Source organism: Anas platyrhynchos, chromosome 3 (assembly GCF_047663525.1).
Source record: "Anas platyrhynchos isolate ZD024472 breed Pekin duck chromosome 3, IASCAAS_PekinDuck_T2T, whole genome shotgun sequence".
Classification (NCBI taxonomy): Eukaryota; Metazoa; Chordata; class Aves; order Anseriformes; family Anatidae; genus Anas; species Anas platyrhynchos.
Genome location: NC_092589.1, coordinates 16,326,880 through 16,342,614, shown reverse-complemented (window position 1 = coordinate 16,342,614; position 15,735 = coordinate 16,326,880). Strand labels below are relative to the sequence as shown.

Here is a 15,735-nt window from a genome sequence, read left to right as displayed (position 1 = left end):
AGCCACATGCCTCAGATGTAACAGGAATAAAGAGACACCAAATGACCTGCAGAGAGCTCTCTGAGGAAGCACTCCAAGTTGTTAAGAAGCAAGCATGAAAGAAGACTACTGCCCTGCAAGAGCAGAGGAGAAAGGGGCAGATTTGTTTACAACCCCTTTTTATCTGTCTCAACTGAAGTTTTCTCTGTTTTCAAAGATTTCCTTCTAGTTTCTGTTCTAATAAAACTTGGCTATTGAATTTACAAGTCCTTTTGGTAAACTCCAGCATGCTCACTGTAAGGACTGTCATTTGAGGATCTTGTTGCACATTTCTATAATCCTTGCAAACTTTTCACCATTTCTGGCTGTTCAAATAGATATTCCCACTTCAGCTCCTGTTTTTGCAGAGGAGCTGAGTGTCTTATTTCAAGGGAGCACTGACACAATGAATTATGACCTCTTCCTTGCTTCCTTTCCTCTTTTCCTCTCTTCTTCCAACAGATGAAGAATTTAGCATTTCTTTTTCTTCTCTAATCCTTCATATGTCCCAGTGACTCTGTCTTGTTGTTCTTCTCCCTTTGAAATCACTCTCTCTCCCTTGTTGTTTTTCCTCTCCAATTGCAGCATGTTTGCTCTTTCTCTACCTATGACCTCATTTGTCTCTTTTCTTTTGTCACATTCCTCTTTGACCTTTCACTTCCAAGATCCTTAAATACACTGCTGCTACTGGATATCAGGAATCTCTTTTCTACAGTTCAGCCTCAACCCCTTCTTACCTAGCTTCTGCTTTTCTTGCCCACATGCTCTGCAGAGCTAGTCCCTAATGGTTGCTTCATAATATTCATTTTCAAGCAAGGACTCCATTTTCATGTGGTTTGATATATGCCCTTCCTGGTACCAAATTCTCTGGTTTCTGTTATTTTATTCTTTCTTTCTCTTTACTTTCATATTATCACCAAGTGCATTTGTCTAACTCCATCTAGCTCCACTCATTTTTGCCAGGAGCCAGTTCTTCTAAAGCATATCCCAGGTTGACATAAGATCAGAAATGCAAATATCTTCACCTTGTTATAACCTCAAATACCTGTGTATAGTCCATATTTGTCTCCTAGAAAAACTCATTATCTCAGCCAACTTCTCAGTGATTGATAGCCATGAGGTGCAACAAAACCTAAAAAGAGTTCCTGACCTGTCCATTCCACAAGCCCTTTCTCTTTTTTTCGATCCCTGTAACTCACTGCTTTGCTTGTTGTTCAGGATCATAAAACTCTGTCTCACCTCCAATTCTGAGCTCTCATCCAAATTCTGTAGTGCTTTCTTGCATAAGATTTTTCAGTTATAATCCTTCCTGTCTAGCTACTGTCATGCTACTAAAAATCACTTCCACACTCTCACTTCCATTTTGCTCACTGAAATCATATTCATAGGCAATTACTTCAACTACAGCAGCTTTTTCACTTTGTATCTTTCTATGGACTCCTTTCTTTACCACAAAAGTTATAAACTAATTTTCTTACTTCTCTTTTAAAATGCTTCATAAAGCACACTTTCCCTATAATCTTTCATTACCTGTTAAAAGATTATTTCCAGTTCCTATTTGGTTTGCGACCCCTCCTGCCATCATTTATTTGCTATGTTGTTCTTTTTCTGTTTTTCAAATGAATCAATTTGTCGTACCACTGTGCCTTATGTCTTCGTTCCTCTAAACTGTGTATTCTCCTCAGCCATAGTATATGCAAAAAGTCATACACTAAAATCATAAAAGTATCATTTTCCTGTTTACTCTCATTCTAGTAGCTGGATGTGCTCACCTGTAGCCTCTAGTCTACATTAGGTAGAAAATTATTTTTTGTGTGAACTATTTCCTAAGACAATGGGCACTGATCAGTGATGAAGGCTCTTTACTGGTATTATAACACCAAAAAATGGCAGTAGCATCATTACAATAGGAGGCCACCAAAGTTTACTTTTGCCAGTTGCCTTTGCCAATATCTGGGTGAAAAAACATCATCAAGGATCAATATTATGAAGGTACAAGTACAATAATTTGTGCCAGAGAGAACTTTTAGCCTGTAAATGCATTGCATGCCTGAAAATAACTGATAATTTATTAAATTCAAAGAAACAAAAGCTAAATGACTCTGCTGTACCCTGCCTCTGGATCACATCTCTTTAGAAGTCTGCAAAATTTATGTAAGCCTAATATAATCTACCTATGTGTCATTGTTACTTATATTGTGGCAGCACACTCACTACACGGACCAGGACCCCAAAGCCTCAGCGCTGCTCAGACAGAGAACCAGACAGGAAATACATTCTCAGCTACAGCTGTATCTATTCTGAATGGCTCTACAAGCCATGTTTTCAAAATTGTCTCTGAAAAATAGTCGGTGGGTCAAATAAAAAAGAAAAGAAAAAGAATTCCTGCACTAAGACAATGCAGATCATTTTGCATACCATCTGCAGAGTACTAATTATACACACCGTTGCTATTTGTCAGTATAAGATATTTCAGAATGATATCTGTAAGCCATCTGCCAGCTATCTTATTCACATTCTTCAGATCATCAGCAAGAAATCTTACACATTTTTTCCTTAGGTAACAATCTGCAATATGCAAAAGTAGTTAAATAGGAATGACTTTCTAAAAATGACTTAACATATAAGTGAATTTGAGTGAACTCCAAATGAATTATTTTGAATTTTTTAAAAATGTCATGTTTGAAATCATGTTTTTGAGACTTCATATTAGGTGTTATGCAAGACTTTCCACTCCATTTTATTTGCTTTATGATAATTTATTCTGTACTTCATGTGATTTTTGTTTAGAAACATCAAGGAATTCATGTGTTAAAAATAAAGCATCATTAGCAATTACATTATGCAAACAATTTATTTTATGTTCCCCCAATCTCAATCTTTGTATTTTGCACCTGCTTAATATGAAAAAGTTTTGTTCAGTTGGTTTTATTTTTGTTTCATTGGTTGTGTATTTTTTTATTGTGGGGTTTTTTAAACATACGTGAAGAATTATTCATTCTCGGGGAAGTAGTTCTGCAAAATTTTTCCTCCTTTCTCAGCTTCTCTAAATGTGTAATTTTATTGCACAACTGGGTACACTTCAGGTACAGGAAACAACAGGGAAAGGAGAAGAGGAATTAAGAAAGATCATTCCCATACAAACAGTGAGGAAGAACTGTAAAAGTGAAACATTCAGTTCAGTGGCCATCACATATCTTTCTGCTATGACTGAAATGACATCATAGAGATGATCAAAAGAAGATCTCATAACCAAAAAAAAAAAGTCTTTCATTCAGATACATAAGACGTGAAGAGCTGTACTCAGATCCTGACTCTGTAACAGGATCCTGGCATGACCTTATGTGCATCATTTAATCTCTCCTCATTTCATCTCTTTTCCAGAGGAAGTTAAACAAACAAACAAACAAAAAAAAAAACAACAACAACAAGAACAGCAACAAAAATGTTAATGGTCATTACATCACGTTTAAACATCCCACTACTTCTCCTGGCCCCACCCAAGCATTGTGAACCTCACACTCCAATCCCTCACTCTGCTGCAGATTATGCTATCACCAGAGCTGATGTCCTACACATATCAACAAATTACTGTTGTAGGTGTTGTTGTACCAATGCAGAGGAAAAAAAGGGAATTTAGTAAGTATATTACCAATGCAGAAGTAAAAAAAAAAAAAAAGAAAAAGAAAAGAAATTTCTTCTTCAAGGAGGATAAAAGTGTACGAAATTTCAACATCTACAGATACAGAAAGGATTTTTTAGATTTTTTTTTTCAGGAGGTAGTAAAGATGACATGCAAATGTCTATAAACAAATCCTTGGTGTGTGAATTCTCCAGAATCATGAATCAAATAATCCGGAAAGGTTCTGTTTCATTGCACAACACCTGCTAGGATTTCCCAACAAATACAAACAGAAACATAAATCATAAAAAATATTCACAAAACCAGAATCAACTATGGATAAGGAAAAAAAAGAAAATCAGGGGGGTTTTGGTGGGCAAATGGGTTACTTCATAAGAACATGAGCTTCTACCTTCACCACCCTCAGTCCATCTGATGGAGTTTTTCTACTGTCAAGTACATTGAGTTTGTATTTTCATTGCCAAAGGAAAAAAAAAAAAAAAGGAAAGAAAGAAAGAAAAATTGGTTATTTGACAGCAAAACAACTAACCTGATTTAGCTAGAACATTTTGTAAGAAAATCAGCTATGTAGATAATGTCTTAATATATCTGGCTGAGGTCAGCCATAGTTAAAAGGACATAATTTCACCAAGCTATGTCAAGGTAAGGACCACTTGATTCCATCTAGGACTTTGCCACAAAGCAACTATCTGAAATTAATTATCTTGATTTAAATAAAATAATAAAATAAAATAAAATAAAATAAAATAAAATAAAATAAAATAAAATAAAATAAAATAAAATAAAATAAAATAAAATAAAATAAAATAAAATAAAATAAAATACAGCAAAATGAGTACATATCATTATTGCACACACCAAACACAGAGAGTTCATACAGGGTTATGCTGAGATAAATGGCATACAAAATGTCAGAAAACATGCCTTACAAATGGAAGAACTGCAAATAGCTTGAGTTAGTTTCTCATACATCTCATCATCTGGCCTAGAAACTACAGGTGAGTACAGATGACTTGCTGTCATCCAGAAGTCCCAGATCTCTTTCTGCAGAGCTGCTCATCTACCAGTCTGTCTATATACCCAGGGCTGCTCCAACCCAGGTGCAGAAGGGGGAAAAAGGAATAAGTCAGAGTTTCCTGCATTCTCCTTCCCAAACACACATGGGATCAAGCATAAATTAACATGCATTTATTATGGGAATGGATAGAATCAAGGCTTAATGAAATGAAAAACTATCAACAGATGTCACCACACCAATACCATTACTTTTCACTAATGCATGCAGAGAGTCTTAGGGCTAGCTATTTGTTAAACATGCCACTGCCTACTTCCCAGCCCAATATCACATAGCCTCTAATCCCTACGGAATCATATAAATACCACAAATGTTCACAGCTGGAATATGGCATTTTGTTGTTTCTCTTTCAGAATATTTTATTTGTTTTTTTAAGTCATCCCACAAGCATCTCTGTTTGAATTTCCTCCAAACCATGTTCAATCCCACATCAGGCTGTGGGATTGTGCCTCTCAGTGCTGTGTCTAATCAGTGTAATAACAATAGAGCTGAGTTAGAAATGTCCTGTTGAATCCAGCACATTAAAAATAGGATTGTTTGGGAGTGTGCATACCAAATCAGATGGCTAATGCCAAAACATAACCCAGGTAAAGAAGGTATTTCTCAACAGAAAACAATCATATGGTAATTGCACAAATGGTATCATACAAATTCAGTACTCCCAAAGAACCTCTTTATTGTGCCAGTTATACGATACAGTCATCTGCTTTCTTCTCCACTTCATTTACTTTGTTTTCAAATAAACGTTTTTATGCTTGGTACACAAGATCTTACTTGCCAGATACACTATGGTTTTCATGTGTGTCACAAGCATTGCCTCAAAGAGCTCACTGCCTGCTTTTCAAGGGGATGCAGCTAATGTGAGTTAGAGAGAGAAGACAAGACAAGACCTAAACTGAAAAGATCATTCAGTTTCTGCCTTCAAGCAAGCACACAGAGATTCAACCAAAAGTGAGGGTTTCATTTGTACAGGCTCACATACACTTGGCTTTGCGGAAATGGTAAGTGTTACGAAGGAATATTGATGAGAAAAGTGCAATGACTTATCAAGCAACCTAAAATGATATTATCCAAACATAAGACAATATAGAAAAAGGCACAGAGTATGTTTATGAATGAGTGGGGAAAAGTGCAGTAAAGCAAGTATTACTTTACAATTAACCAGGCTGGAGATGTAGGCAAACATGGATTTACATTAGACTGCAAGAAAATAATAAGATTTGAAACACTGTCGCATGTCAATAGAAGGGGGAAAAAACTTCCCTGCCACTTCATCACTGGATGGGAACAGCATGGGGAAGATACTGAGAAAATCAAAAGAAGGGAGCTTGCGGAAATCAAAAGAGGATGAGGGCAGTTATCTGGGCTCTGTTTCCTGGCTGATACAGACAGAGGTCTAAGTCTTCAGAGGAAAGCAAAAGAAGCAGTGTTGGAGCTTGACACAGACAGGAAGAAAAAACAGCATTATCACTATTATTATCATTCTGGGTGGCAGGACAAGTAACCATATAGTATTACAGGGGATGAAGAAAGGCTTGGGGAAGGAAATCTGTACTTTTCTGTGGGCAAGATTTGGTAAAGAAACGTCTACCCAGTCCTAGCCATGTCTGTGGAAAGGACAGGTTCAGGCCTGCAATGTCATGGAGAGCCAAGGTCACTTCCACTAATACATGAACATGTCAGTGCAGTGATACCTTGGAAAACCCAGTCAAATTCAAGTATGTGTAATATAGTGAATATATCACAAGGTATTCTTTTAGAATTTTACAATGTCTTGGTATTTTTACATCATTATTACAAGCATGTGTTTCAACATGCAGTCTCTTACTTTCATTTAAACCCAAAAAGATAAACAAACCCTGCTTAAACTGTCTGTCTCTTGAAAGGAGAAATTGAAGATAAAGACTGAAGAAACCATTAAAACTTTGAAAATGAATGTACCACCAAAAGTCTCTATGGTATATGCACCTTATTTCTTAATTTGCAAAGATCACCTCTTTTAGAAGATAAGACACTGAAGCAAAGGTAATAGCTGGTTTCAACAGAACAGGAACTTTGTGAATCCCACGTTGATTTCAATGCTCCCTGACATGAGAGTTGAAAGCTTTTTCAGAAATTCTCCACGCGAAAAGAGCAATCATTAATAGCAGCAGAACAGAGATATACCTTTTCCAACCAAAAATAGACATGACTAGAGAGTTTCAGAATGTCCTCAGTTAATCCACAAAACATTTTTAGAATCCTGTAATCTTCACATTCCTTAAAAGCTGAGTAAATAATCTACTGAGACAATTTAAACATATTTTCTTGCTTACTAACTCTCTACACACATTTTGACTGCAGTTCATTTGGTACTAGGACTGTGCTTTGAGTGCTTTCCCAAAGCAAGTTTTCATTAGCAGTCCTTGAAAATTGTTTAATCGATTTCCTTTAAGTAATCAAAACCTGCTGTGGCTTTGGTGCTCTGTTACCTATATCAAACATTACAGTTGTCTTACATGGTGGTCTTGTTCTCTTATGTTGTGGCTTAACTGTAATAAAGTACCACTCTAATTTGTTCTAAAGTACCACTCTAATTTGTTCATTTATAATTTGGCAGTTCCCATGTTCTCTCACACAGAGCTGTCCCCTTCATCATGGCTCTCACAGGCTTAGTTTTATAGATACGAGACTGAACATATAGCCTAAAGAAGTTTTACCACTGAGTTTAGAAGACATTTAACTTGTTCCTAGGCCTCCAGCACAACAAAGACAAAATAGTCTTTAAACTTCAGTCTGTAATCAGTATGAATGCAGACTATGAGCCTCAAGTTTTTCAGAATAATCAGCTCAAGCTGTGGCTTAGTTTTCAGGTATAACCACAATAAGTTAATGAAATTGGTGCTCTGCATTACAATCTCAACACAACAGAAATATGTGTCAAGAATCTTTTCAAGAAGTAATTTTCTCTACGAAAAGATGAAGAAAAGTGAGAATGATTGAATCTGTGGAAATTGTTGACCTTTTCAAGTCCTGGTGTTGTGGTTATCCTAGCCTCCCAAAACAACAGAATTTTTGCCAAAGCACCCCCCAAAAAGATATAGACTTCCAGGCCAAAACAATCCCAAACTGAAGACATTAAATCAGTAAAATAATAAATATATAAAATGAGTAAATAATAGGTATAAATGAATTAAGTTTTTCCATTTGTTATTGTTCTTGTTGACAAAAGTAATGTATTGTTCCTTTTCCACTCTATGGTAATTCAGCATCACAGAGCTCTTCCCCAGAGCAATTGGGAAAAAAAAAAAAAAAAAAAAAGAAAAAAAAAAGAGCTTTGTGGATGGTGGATGCATCCACCATCTTTTTTGCATGAAAATAACTAACAGATGAGTATTTATATTTAGGATTGTAGTTTTGCATAGACAAACAGCAGATAAATGTGTGCCCTTGGTATCTGGGTTACATCCTTTAGGAATTGGGCCTAATGTTCTCTTTCCATAGAAAGATTCTAAGAAGCAATGTGAAAATGAGAAGCTGAGAAATAAGCCTACTTTGAAATATATCAATAATGATACACAAATGCATGCCAGAAGCACTTTAATTGCATTCAGGATAAAGTAAAAAGTACAAGAGATGTAAAACAAAGTGCAAGATATAATGAGATGTAACAAATGAGAACCAGGAATAGCTGTGTTGCAAGTCAGAGCAATATGTAAGCTTATTTACAAATCAGAGGAAAAATAATCACCCTCGGATTCAAGAAAAAGCCTTTTCCAAACCTTCCTATTAACTGCATAGTGATGCATGTAGCTGCCAGATTTTAATGATCTAGCCTAGATTTTTTAGAACTGATTTGCCACCATTTATGACCCTTTGTGGCTAGCAGAGAGGGTCCAGAGGCTATCAGAAGCCTCTCCCAGTAATCCAAAACTGGTCATGACTGCATGACATGGTATACACTGTGACAGAAGGAATACACAGCTGAACTACAGCAAGAGTGATGCAAACTAAATAAATTCTATGATTCTATGAAACTGTGGTCAAGGCAAATGCATGCAAACATGATTCTGGTTTCTGCAATGGTCTACTGCCTCATGGAAATATTATAATCACACTTTTCCTTTTTTTTTTTTTTTTTTTAGGTGTTGCCTGTACTTCCTTCTCTGTGGCAAAGTTTGTAACTAAGAGAGACTGTGGAAAGCATGGTTATCTTATATCAGCAACTTCAAAACTGAAAGGAAACAAAAAACAACCTACAAGAACAGGTAAAAGCAAAGCTCAAGGCCAAGACCAGAATTTCAACCTATGTCCTTGAGTGCTCGTTGTGCCTTGAAATCTTAGATCACTACAACTGTCTCTCTGAAGGACCTTCAAAGCACTCTGTATATTCTGCTACATGAAAGAAAGGTTTTCAATGTTATTTTCTGTTTGAGCAAGAGAAATATGGTATTATATGTCTTATACTGGCAAATAAACAGAGGTGAAAAATGGCTGTAGCACAGATGTGCTTGAGAGAAAACATAGCCAAATAAATGAAAGGGAACCACTGTAGCAGTGATTCATGTGTAGCAAAGGTATTCTACCCATCTGCTTGTTATTCTGCAAGGCAGCTCAGTTTGTCCGGATATATCAGCCTGCTCGCTCACTGCTCACTACAGCTACAGCACCTGTTTTTTCTTACAGTGCCAATATTGATAGCCCTGTCCCAAATAGCCTCAAAATGATGGTCCCTACCAACAGACAAATCCACTGTGGACATTGTGACCACTACCGAATGTTAGAGGAAGCAAATCAATAGAAGGGGTATCATATTAGTCAGCTGAACTGCTCAGAACACCAGAAAAGAAAAAAATTGATGTATGAAGACTTTATGCAAGAAAATGGTATCGTTTGTCATTTGTTATATAGTTATATACCAGTATGAAAATTTTCAGCAGCCCAATCTGGAAAACTAATACATACTTTGTGTCCTAGGTCTGCCAATTTCAAGAACAAAATTCTCATTTGGTTTCAATGGATCCTTGTTTTCACTTCACTGTGAAAAGAAAGACTTCAAAGAACATCACATTATTTGCAAACTTCAGCCTTTGGCAAGTAAGTATGAACAAATACTCTCACAGTTCCCAAACATTTAAGAAGAGTTACATTAAGTGCAATAAATAATTCAGTTTGCATTGCTCCTGGTACAAGCCACTTTATGAGCTCTGGTAAAGATGTACAGAGAGAACATACCCAGACACAGTAGATAAAACCTGGGCTAGGGTGAAGTCAACTGACCTTCCTTCTGACTCTAACAATGTTGTGCTAAAGAATGTGAGAGGTCTTTTATTGATATCTACCTTTCTCATTTTCTCAGTGAGGCCTGAGCCTCAGCTTCTCCATGTAACTGCAATCATAGTTAGTCAATGCTGTGAAGAAGAGAAGAGACACTGTCTCATGCTACCCGACTTCAGCGGCTCCACTGGTTTCCACACTCAGAGCCTGACAGCTTGATATTTCCCAGATGGCTCAATAGCACAATTCTTTCTCTTCTTCCTGACCCCCTGCATGAACTAAAGTGAGCTTATGACATAAAGCTGACAAGTTTAAAGGAGCCAAATCAGAGTCTGAACAGTGTTTTCACTACCTTTCATATTCTTTACTTTTTACCAGAGGCTTTCACAGACCATAAGGAATGGTGCAGAATTTCTTGCTCTAAGGAGACCTAAGTTAATAATTTTCCCAGTCCTCAGCATGACACTGATTGCAATGCTTTTGTTGGAAACTAAAGCTATATCCCTTTTTCAGATGCATCGTAGCTTGCTGCCTAGAGGCACTAGACATGTTACTTAAGGGCTCTGTCATGGAGGAGGCAGTGCAAACCATATCCCTGCTAGCACCGGCATGGTCAAACCCAACAGAGTTTCTGTAGATTTGGCTGAAGGATTAGGAGCAACATAAATGCTTCTCTCCAAGTAGGCAGTAACCTTTAATACTACTGCTATTTACATATGTGGTTACTTAGATCTACATATTCTGTCATCTTCTGCTCTGCTTTTAATACAGCTAGGAAAACACGAAAAGAAGTATGTCTGCAACTATTAATATGAACATTTTAAGTATTTTCTCAACCCTGCTCAAGGCCTTTGGGTTGGTTATATGAAAATGTTTGATTCACCTTTTTTTTTCGACCTAAGTTTTTGGACAAACTTTAAAAAAAAAAAAAAAAAAAAAAAAAAAAAACAAGAAAGAGTGTTCCTGGCAAATAAGCCTCAGTTTCACCCACACAATTATTTGTGCCAGAGTGCCTGCATGTTTGTCTAATCAAGGAGTAGAAAAACCATTATAAAATGCTTCTGATCGATAGCCTGTAGGCACAGAGCTCGTAGGCACAGAGCTTAAACGTTGAATATTCATTGTCAATCAATAGTGTAAACATTCAAAAACACTTGCTGAAAAAACTCAAAACCCTATCTGAGTAAACCACAATCTGCTCACAAATATACTGCTAATGCTAAAAGGAACGTTCCTCTAAATGCTGTTCTTTGCAGACTGTCAATACCTTTCTAACTATATATTTAAGTTGCTTAAATCTTGCTGTAAAGTACAGAAGTTTTCTGAATTGAATATTTCTTTTCAGATCAGGAAAAAAGAGGCCTAGGTAAAAGACAGTAATGAAATATAAAGATATGAAAAGGAGGGAGGGGGCATTTAGAAAGATTTTGACATTTGGTCTATCACATTTTTTAAACTAACCATGTGTCAGGAATCAACAGATTTGTTCCATTCACACAAGCATAGCAAAAGGAATGAGAAGGAATGATATATAATTGTATTTGTATTCAAGTAAGATGCCTTCTCAGACTTTTAACCCAGGATGTGGAAATTTTTCCAACAATATGTTAAACTTTTTTTTTTTTTTTGCAGTATTTCTCGAAAAAAACATGTGATAAGTTGTATGTGAATAATGTAGCTCCACATTTCACTTGCAATACTTAAAATGTGGATATGAAGACTTTCAAAGTGACACTCATCTTGCAAGTAAACAATTTATTCTTTTTTTTTTTTTCAATGTATTTCAAAGAAAAAAAGACTTTCACACTTCAGCAGTACAATCCCTAGGGACATAAAGATGATTTAGCAATACCTGGATAGCGCTCAGTTGTATATTTCTCTCAGTGCTTCTTTAGTTTGCTGAGCCATATACTGTGGTGCACTGTTTATAATTTGCACTTTTATGACTCCATCCAGATGAGAATCTCAAAGTATTTTTCAAACAAGAATGAACTAATCCTTGCAACTGAAGCAAGAAGAGGTTCAGTGACTTCCTCAAGGACATAAAAACCACCTTGATTCAACTCACAGACTCCAGTACATAGCAAATGGCTAACGTCCAAAAGTTCCCTAGAAGTTTTCAACAACATTCCTTTTTACAGCCCTGATTTAAAAATGTGATGCAAATAAATGAAAGAGTTGTGGTTGCTGAAATGAACTAGGTTGGGTCAGGAGTCAGATCTCTCAATTCCTTCTAGTCATCATACCAGATTTTCTGATTGGAAAATTTCTGGAACTTAGTTAGGGCATCAGAACAGTCTGACATCCCACGCTAAATATCATAGATAAAAATTTACAGCAGGCATCACCGTACTGTCTGTCATGTAATTTACCTTGGCAGGGGGATTGGTCTAGATGATCTTCAGAGGTCCCTTCCAACCTCATCCACTCTGTGATTCTGTAAAAAGAACAAAATTAATTGCTGATAGCTTTCAGGAGGAACAGCAAACAACCTTGACAGAGATGTGGCGTACAAAACTAGACCCCCACGTAAAGTACTGTGTTCAGTTCTGGGGCTGCCAACATAAGAAGGACATGAACCTGTTGCAGAGGAGGGCTGCGAGGATGATCAGAGGGTTGGAGCTCCTTTGAAAAAAAGCTGAGGGAGTTGGGGTTGTTCTGCCTGGAGAAGAGAAGGCTCTGGATAGACCTCACAGCAGTCACAGGGAAAATCTTCATTATGCAACAAAATCTGATACTAGCTGTCCAGACAATAACTAAGGGGGTTATTGCAGGACTGGGGAAATGATTAGTTCTCAGAACACTTTTATTTTTATTTTGTTTTCAGTCATTTGTTGCAAAGGCATGTTTTTCAAACAATAAAATATGCAAAATATGTTGAAGGATGTGCAGGTAAAAGGTAAGATTAACTGAAGGAGGTAATATTAACTTAACTGTTCTCAAGTATCCATTGCTTCAGTAAACAGTTCATTCTTCAGAGCTCCACTGCATCAACAATACAGTAATTCACTTTTTATTTCTAAGCTCTCTATTCACCCTATTTTATTTTATTTTTTTAAGAAAAGATTAATTTAATATCAAGAAATCACAATTTCTTGCACCTTGCAGGGATTATAAGGAGTGTTGGCATGCATAGTGCATCTTGAAAGATTCTCTCTTCTGCATAGATGATACGCTGGAGTATCAAAGTTTCTGATTCACCTCTTAGCTGAAGATGTTTTCAGTGTTATGTTTAAAACCTTTAAGCTTCAAGGCTTGATCAAGCATTAACACTTCGCTAAAGCAGAAGCCCTGGTGCTTGAGAACAAACGCTGAAGTGAATAATGTGGTGTTAAAGATCGTGCTGGAGATTCTAACAGAAACTGAGCATATCTACTTGATTACATATTGAAACCGTCTCTTTTCACTTAGTTGCTTTTATCTATTTCCATATATTCAAAACAAGACAATAAGACAACGTGGGATATGCTCCCAAGTCAAAAAACAGACATAACTATTAACTCAAAGGGAATGGCATAATATACACAAACTGACGATCTGACCTCTATTTTCAGTGAAGTGACATAAGCCTCTCCAAATTAAAGAATACACTGATAGTTTGCTTAGCAGCAGGAAGCCAATTAGAACAGATTCAAAAGGTCAAATTACCAACTATTTCTAATCTTACACTGAAATCAGCAGAATTATTTACATAGACAGAAAGAAGGAGCTTTGCTGTTATGTAAGATCAGACTAAAATCCATGCTCTTTCTAACATAGAATTCCAGCCCTTCCCTAATTACGTATTTATTACATTACTAGAAGCTCATTTAAATCAGCAAGATTAATTTCAATTCATTTTAATTAATTTAATTAAATTTATACTCAATTTTGATTCATTTAATCCTGGTGCAAAATCAGAATCAGACCCCCAAATCCATAGAGAGTGAACTCAATGTTTTACCTCATGTGAAAAGAAAATACAGAGTTACAAGCTCCCTCTTTTATGTAGGTTCTGTAAAGGATGCTTAACATGTACAGAACAGCAGCAAGCACTGCAGAGAAGCAGGAGTCTCTCATATACAAACCAGCTGCATGGCACCTTCAATTCCCCAGAAAAAGGTTGCACAAAGTCTGAAAGCATTAGGATTTCAAGGATAAGCTTGCCAGTTGCTGTATTAGCTCAGCCAGTCAGCATTTCCATGGGAGATAAACTAATGCCTCAGTAATATATTGGCCACACTTCAGTAGCATTCCTAGAAGAGCTTTTGTGGTAGGATTGAAGGTAAAACAGTATTCATTTGAGAAACCTGCTTGGTTCTCATAAAATCACTGGACCCTTTTACACACTCTTCACTTCTTAAAGAGACGTATCCTTTGTTATCCTATACCAGCTCTTCTATCAGATCTACCGTACTTCATTCATTTCCAGTTTCTCATATAAGGAGATGCAGAACACAGCATCTGATCCAACACTTCTTGCAGTGTGCAGTAGCAATGGCAATTGCCCTTTAGTAAGGCTATATATATGTCGCTGGAAAACAGGCCTGTAATCATGGGATATGGTAGCATAAAGAGCATCACAATGAGCAGAAAGGGCTGAGGTAAGTAGCACTGTCCTATATCCTATTGTCCCTGCCACGCCAAAAATATTGTCTTTTTAATTTGAAGAGTGCATCTCTCTATAATTAGATTCTGATGAAATAAAATTTGTAACACTGTTGGCTTCAAATATCTCCACTGCGACTAATGAAGTTAATCCATATTTAATTTCAGGGTAACAAGATCGGGTTTCCATCTCCAGTGTTACTTGTGGTGTGGTCATACCACTTCTCTGTCATGACAAAGCCACGTACCACCAAAGAGAAAAAAAGGATTGCTAGAACACTCAAGAAAATGGGCTTTAAGCTGTAAAGCAAGACTTGTCCTATTAGACTTTGCTTTTTCTGCATACATATAGTCTTTTTATTACTGCTTTATATGACAAACTCATTCTGAACCTTAGTTATGGCACCTTAGCGTTATGCTCCCCAAACTATATGGAAAATTAAGAATTAGAAACAGAAATATTTATGCAAGGAAAAGGAAGAAAGATAGACAGAGGCACAACACTTGCTCTTAAAGTGCTATCTTGTGCTAAACACATTGTGCCAGATGCTGAGATCAATTTTTCTATGATATTGCCAACTGTCTTCAGCATTTGTTCAGGATATTCAGTGACAGTAGGTTAAGGCCAAGGGAAGAGAAAAGCGGATCATGTACTAAGTGGAATATCTGACATTTTTCAGGGCAGCAATCACCTCTTGCTGTAATGAGCAGAACACATGCTAATGTGCCATGGTGCATTGCAGCCAGGAGAAAAGGTCACGCTTAACAGAGGGCTGCAGAAGTCGCTGCAAACTGAGCATCTATTTAATCACCACAATGAGGCCAAGAGCATTATCCACGGGTAATCATATTATTTCTCAAATACAGTTTGTCATGTTAAAACAATATTCCACCAGAATGAGAGGCTATTTGTGCCACTGTGGGATACTCTGAAGCTATGACTATCAGTTTTGTGGATTTGTGTCAAACGTGCAGGAGACATGAGTGCTATGCCTTTCAGTTTTCCCATTAAACAAAACCCTGTGATGAAGTATTTAAACAAGGATGTGCTGATACTATTTGGTCAACCATTTCAGGGCAGGGTGCTAAAGATCTCATGCTAATTGCATCGTTGAAAAAGGCACTAGAGAAGCAGAACAAAATGATTTTATTCACC

At 36.8% G+C, this 15,735-nt stretch overlaps 1 long non-coding RNA gene across 2 annotated transcripts in view; it reads right to left on the bottom strand.

Annotated features, from left to right (window-relative positions):
• LOC113843116 (uncharacterized) overlaps positions 1–15,735 on the bottom strand; it is an 89,083-nt gene that overhangs the window by 13,463 nt on the left and 59,885 nt on the right. For both annotated transcript variants that reach the window (XR_003496139.3, XR_011808041.1), the window contains exon 2: positions 12,365–12,429. This is a non-coding gene — a long non-coding RNA (uncharacterized lncRNA). The remainder of the gene's footprint in view (positions 1–12,364; positions 12,430–15,735) is intronic.